We start from the raw sequence: 6868 nt of genomic DNA, 5'->3' as shown, positions 1-6868 counted from the left end.
GTGCAACTAATGCGTAGTTTCCTCGATCGTTAGGGGGGGGCAGGCCCCTGCTCACCCCCCCTGTCTCCGCCACTGGTCATGGCCTTGCCCGCGAGCTTCGCCTCCATGCAGCCCACCCTCACGAGGGGGAGCAAAGTCGCCGCGCCTCCGTTCAGCACCAACAGCAGGGGCACCATGGGCAGCAGCTCCTGCCGCTCATCCACGACCAACATGGCGATCGTTGTGTTCTTGACGTTGCCGGTTGTTGGCGACCAGCAAGGCAGCGGGGCTGTGTTGATGTTGATCCCCATTACCTGCAATAGGAAGACGGCCACCGAACATCCTTCGCATAGTTGCAACTATACTCTCCCCAATCATGTCACCAAGTGATGCGCGAGTTTTTGGGAGATCATCTTTCAGATGTTGATGTCCATGTACACTCGAGTTGGATCCTGTCATGTTAACTCTTGGAAACAAGTGGACAAAAGAAAAATATATGTGGAAAACACTCAGCTCACCTTCTTGCTTACCCAAATTCTAATGATTCCTTGGCGGCTATGCGGAAGTAGCAAATCAGGAGTGGACAAGCGAATGAAAGGAAGGAAGCTGACGGTTTCTAGGTGGATCTGGTGGGGTAAAAAGGGGGGGCTAGTGCTGAGATCCAATCGATGCAAACCAAATGAATAAGAAAATTTGTAGATCCTTGCACCACGTTTGAGCTGCAACACTTGCCACTACAACTTCTGAAATTTCTCACCCAAATGAAAATGATTGCACACTTGCTCAACACTTTCTCTTCTTTTTTTTTTTTGCTTTTGTCACTCTTTTTTTTTTCACTTTTTCTCTCTCTTTTTGCAGCACAAAAGATCCAACAAGACTCAAAGAAAACAGCAACAACTTTGGATAGAACTTGGTGCAAACACAAAGATGAAAGCAAACAACTAGATCCCAGCAAACAAAGGCTTGGATTTTTTGTGGCTTTTTGGCTTTGGACTCTAGGACGGGGAAAACCAAACTAAAGAGGATAGACCTAGCAACAAAGATACAGATCTTACCGTGCAAACCTTGCTCTGAATACCAGATGATGCGACCCCGTCTTCGAAGAAGAGGGAGTACAAGGGGAGGTCCTATCTTCACGGCGTAGGATCGATAAATGGATGAGGATAACTAGCTGCAAGCAGACGGAAAATGGAAAATAAGAGATCATGACCCAACGAGGAGGATGCTCACCAAAGCTTACAATCCGAACATTCGCCGATCCACAACCCGCAATACTACCCCCACAACCATGCTCAAGTCGTGGAGCACGGAATAGGTGCAATCCGCAAGGGAAACCATGAACTCTAACCCACACAACACGATCTAGTCGTGGAGCACGAATTAGGAGCAATTTATCAAGGAATCACGAGAATAAGGGTAACAAGAGCTCTCCAATCTCAAGAGGAGTCTCCGTCTTTGGTCTTTGATAGAAATGGCAAAAGTCCCCAACAAAGGGATGAGCTAGCCTATTTATAATCGGGACAACCCCCCAGGATAGGTGTGAAAGAGAACTAGCTTCTATAACCATCTTAGGTGTGAAAGTGAACCAACTTTGTTTGACTAAATAGCTTCAAGAATTAATGAGGTAGCTTCTGGAAAACTCTCGTTGGAGGTGGTTGGCAGTTCCTGACCAAACGTTGTTCATTGGGGTCAAACAATGTTTCCTTCAGCAGAAAACTTGAGTCCTAGAAATCTTTCGCAAGTTGGGATATCCAAATTCGTGCAAAACATTGTTTCGTCAAAATCGGAACAATGTTTCTTTAGCACACAACTCATTCTTCACGGATTCCTAACTTTGTTTCCTCGCCATAAAACATTGTTTTGCACTGACTGAAATGTGTTTGGCCTTCTTCGATATCGCACCTGAGTTCAACCAACAACAAAGGAAGTGAAGGCACAACCATGTTTTGAAGGTCAAATTATAGACTTAAGTTAGCGTTCACCTGATAATGTATTTGCATTGCGCGACTTCTTGTGATTGGACCGTTGATGGTTGGTGGTGTGGTATCCATGGTTGGGATGTCCTCATCATCCTCCCTCTCTTGAAAAGGAGTCGTCCTCGACTCTAAGGATTGAACCGTTTTCATGTCCTTATCACCCATCCATCTATCTTTCCAAAACAACACCTTATTTCCGTCCCCAAGTTTCCAATGAACCAGACTGTCAAAAGCCGCATGTACTTGTGGATCCTTGGCCATCGGGAGCCCATGCCATGGCCGGCTTGAATCAGTACGCCTAAGCCACTCCCAACGCAATCTTAAGGCCAGACCTTGACAGTTTAAGTCTAGCAGCCCAAGTCCACCTAGCTCCTTAGGCCTGCACACTCTTTGCCGGGCCACTAGGCACTTCCCTCCGTGGATCGCTTCTGATCCTTCCCAAAAAATGCTCTGTAGCGCTTGTTCACTTGCTCGATTGCCCATTTGGGAGCGTCCGCTATAATAAGATGGTGAGTGGGGCGCGCCATCACCACATCATGCACAAAGCCCCTTCTGCCATCCTGGCATGAAGTTAAGCACACTGTCCACTACTGGTTGCCACTCCGAGCGCGTCAATTGCCATATTGAGAGTTGTAGCCCCAAGTACTTGCAGGGAAAGGACTCCATGCTCCACGACATTGCACCCTAAACCAGCTCCTTGTCGCCATCCTCATCTCTGATCATGATAGCCATGGATTTTGTATAGTTGATGTGTAGTCCCGATGCATTCCCAAAAATGTGCAGTGCTTCCTTGACAAACCTAAAATCCGAAACGGTGGGCCTGACGAATAGGGCGACATCGTCCGCATAGATAGGAAGCCGTTGCATGGGAATACAGCCCGACATTCTACTCAACACGCCACACTCCTGGGCTCTTGTGATGAGGGATGTGAGGACATCCATGGCAATGACAAACAGTAGCGGCGAGACCGGGTCTCCCTGCCGTAGCCCTTGAGCGTGTGAGAATTTTTGCCCCGCATGTCCATTAACCACCACTCGAGAAGAGGCCGTCGAGAGTAAGGTTGCTATCCAGGACAGCCATGTATCTGAAAACCCCTTGGCACGTAGAACCTCAAATAGGAAAGGCCAAGACAAAGTGTCGAACGCTCGTGAGATATCCAACTTTAGCATGACTCCTTTCGCTCTCCGGCGATGGAGGGATCGAGCCACCTGTCTGACGAGCATAAAATTGTCATGAAGATTCCTCCCCTTGATGAACGCCGATTGATTGGCTTGGACAAGCTCATTCATGCGTGGCCGCAATCTGTTTGCAAGAAGCTTGGAGCCGATCTTGGGCAAGCTATGAACCAGACTAATGGGTCAAAAGTCCCCCACACGACACGCGCGGGAACTAGGTGTTGGGGCGCGCCTGTGGCGCGCCTCTTGAGGGGGAGTTAGGCGGTGCCTGGTTGTATTCGCCCCTTTAACGCTCTTCTCTATTCTAATTAGCGTTTGGGATGAATGCTTTAATTAAGAAACTTAGCAGCCGAAATAGAAAATATATACTCTACAAAGAAAGCCCATTATGGATTTGAACATGAAACATCTGACTGACAATAGTGCACTTAACATAAGCAACAACATAGATTTAGCGTCTTGAAAAGCATGTGATAAGAGGGCCCAAAAGTAAACCATAGGTTATCACAATATATAGCATAATTAAGAGTGCTTAGTGGTACATTATATTAGATTATATTGACACAGAGGCGGCAACGTCTTCGATGGTGCATCCAGAGGCAGTGCATGGTGACAACAAAGCGGCACTTTAAAACAAAGCGGCACTTTAAAACAAAGCGGCACTTTAAAGTGATCCTGAAATGAAATACACAAATGTCTCCTTCGCGAATGTTGGCGCAGCAGCGAAACTCAAACCAGTTGGTGGTTATAGTGGCCCTCTTATCAGTTCCTAGCATGATGCGACATTCAGCGAGCAGATTGCCATCTGCAAGTCTGACCATGAGTGTATATCATTGTTTGGATCAATGTAGTCCAATAGGTTCTCTTCAGTATAGTTAAACTGAAAATACTGGTAGAAGAAAGCAAGTTATTTACATGGACAGAAATTGTTGTGTGATATGGAAGATAAGAGCGTGTTCTATGGATATTAATGATATTAATGGTGATAGCAAAGTAATGTTATTGAGTACATGTCTTGAGGACCCAAATTTATGAATGCTAAAGTAAAATGGCTGATGAAAGAGCAAAGAGAAGTCAATATTTCTGGTGTCTAGTTGATGATTTGAGTATGTACAGTCTACTTTTGTAAGATGACTAAACTGCTGACTGTTAAGTAGTATGAACAGAACAGAAATTTTTATATGTTAAGCATGGATAGAACAATAGTATATATAAGAAACTCTGTATGCAACTTCCGTTTGTATCATCACAAACTTACAGCTGTAAATGTAATTAAAATGCATAAGAAAACAGCATTGTATATTCTGTACAATGGCTGGTGAAGCTCATGAAAAGATTCTCCTCTTTATCATGTGCATTTGTTCGTATTACATGGATGAAAAATATGAGATGGAAAAGACATCAACCTACAATAAACCTCTTCCAGATTTAGTACCAACTTAAATACAAGAATGAAGAGCTGGTCTAAAAGAGAGTGCCAATTCTAAGTTCGTGGAGAATACATGCATACCCAGTGTACATTGGAGCAACCATTATATATCAATCATGCAAAAAATGCAATCACATACACACACGTTTATTTTCATCAGACAACACAGTGATCCCATCTAATCAACGATACTTGTTGAGAGAAACCAAGCATGTGAGTGACTTAGTAGCAGGGACAAATAACAGAGAAGGGAACGACCTGGAGACAAGCAATGTAGATGCTCTGGCGCATGATGTCGATGAGCCCGTCGTCGTAGTCGACGACGGAGCAGCGGTCAATCCAGATGTCGAAGGATCCGCGATTGTTATGGATGCCGTCGATGTCGTGGCTGCAGCCAGCCTCGAACTGGACTGAAATAATCCAGAATTAGTACCAACGACATTTGGCAGCAATAAAATACTAATGCATCTAATTATGATGCCATATGTGGCAAGTAAACAAACCCAAAGCAAGAAGCGTGTTATCATCGGTAGTACGGTTAGTCTCCTCCAGCATCTTAACAATGGAAAGGCAGGCAACAATGGAAAGATGCTCCAGATGTGCTCAACTAATAACCAAAGTAAATATGGCCAATAATATAACCTCTCCCTTTTGGTTTTGCCTTGCATCATGCCAAGATAAGAACATCAAAAGGATGTAACTTTTCTAGCCTAGTCCTTGGTGCAGGACTGACGATAGGTAGAAAGCCTCGATTTGAACAACAAAGTATATATTGTACGGAAAAAGTATACCATTATATTTATATGGGAAAGAAGTTTCCGATGATACATTTTGTAGGCATATAACATATATTTTGTTGGTCAAGCCCATGACCAGGGTTCAGAAATGAGATTGATATGGGGCTTATAGAAGGGGAAAATGGAAATTATGGTCACCAGTTAGTATTGGGGTTTGATTTTTACTGGTGGTAGATAAGATCCACCATTAGTTTCCATGGAATTGGAGGGGCAGTAAATTGCTTTTGGAGATACGAGTGAAGGCAACACACCAGCAGAAGACAATGGAGGAACAAGAAAGCAGAAAACACCCGGTTCTGTTTACGTAAATGTTGCTACTTTGCTTTAGTCCAGCCAAGTAAAAAAGAGAGGCAGAGTGAAACTGGAAATGTTCTAAAAAAAGTGAAACTGGAAATGAAATAAAAGAGGTTCTCGTCCTGTAACGCAATGCAACAAAGCCCGGACACCATTGTCTTTCTGTTCATGCAGCCGTCCATCTGCATATAAACTGGCGAAGGAGATCGGGCGAGGCAGAGACCTGTTACCTTGCTGCGGGAGCCGTGGTAGTGGGTGAGGGTGTAGGCAAAGGTGTAGGAGACAACAAAGACGAAGGCGCTGAAGAGCGCAACTGACCCACCGGACAGCACCCGAGAACGGGAACGAACAACAAAACTTAGCCAGTCCTTAAATTAACACAGGATAGTAAGTCTAAAATCTTCCAAAAAAAGGTAGCAATAACTGGACAAATGTGCACTTGTAACTCAGTTGAATCTAGACTAACTACTCTAGAGTTGAATCTAGACTAACTACTCTAGAGCTCCATGCTACAGCAACGGCTGCCTGTTGCAAAATTTAAGAGAGGCTATTGAGGTTACCTTTACGTAGGTGAAGATTTCCTTTGACAAGAACTTGCCTTTCTGATCTATGCCCACCACATTGATGTTACATCTTTAAGTTCTCGTGCAGCAGAGAAAGATCTTAACAAATAGAGCAAACCAAATCTGCTGAATCGAACAGGTAAGCTTCCTGTCTTCGGTTTACATGCTTTTTCCTAAGCTTCCATGTTTGAAAGGTAGCTAGCACTCTGTAATCATACATGAGTTATAACCATATCGGCATATGGCAATGGCAGGAGAAGATATTGTCAAATGTAAACTCTGAAAATTCTAAATTGACAACAGAAAAATAATGACATGAACATAAAAGGCATTCATCTCCTACAACTGAAGCGCGTACATCTAGCAAATTAAAGCACTCGTTCGTGTAATTAGTTTCAGATTAAGCTTTCGCACATTACCATGCATCTTTTAGAACGAAGAAATCATACATCACCAAAAAACTACAGAAAGGTTACCTAGGTGAAGATGGGAAGAAGGTGCTGCCGTCCCCTTGCTCTCCTTTGACCCATGTGACCGAAAGCCGCCGGCGCCCCCCTTCCTCCTCCGCCACCGCCATCCTCGCCACACGGCTTCAGCTCCCAAACCATCGGCACCGCCGTCCTCCCGATGCAGATGCAGGTTGCCGAACCACGA

The 6868-nt window shown here is 44.5% G+C and overlaps 1 long non-coding RNA gene across 17 annotated transcripts in view; it reads right to left on the bottom strand.

Moving 5' to 3' along the window:
* Positions 1-3617: 3617 nt before the first annotated feature.
* LOC119285645 overlaps positions 3618-6868 on the bottom strand; it is an 8445-nt gene continuing 5194 nt past the window's right edge. For 7 of the 17 annotated variants that reach the window (XR_005139592.1, XR_005139598.1, XR_005139596.1 and 4 more), the window contains one exon: positions 3618-6420. This is a non-coding gene — a long non-coding RNA (uncharacterized LOC119285645). The remainder of the gene's footprint in view (positions 6421-6868) is intronic. The other 10 variants (XR_005139593.1, XR_005139602.1, XR_005139597.1 and 7 more) reach the window with 10 other exon arrangements.

The sequence above is a fragment of the Triticum dicoccoides genome, chromosome 4A (assembly GCF_002162155.2).
Source record: "Triticum dicoccoides isolate Atlit2015 ecotype Zavitan chromosome 4A, WEW_v2.0, whole genome shotgun sequence".
NCBI lineage: Eukaryota > Viridiplantae > Streptophyta > Magnoliopsida > Poales > Poaceae > Triticum > Triticum dicoccoides.
Note: the sequence above shows the minus strand (reverse complement) of the source record. Positions and strands in the feature narration are given on the sequence as shown.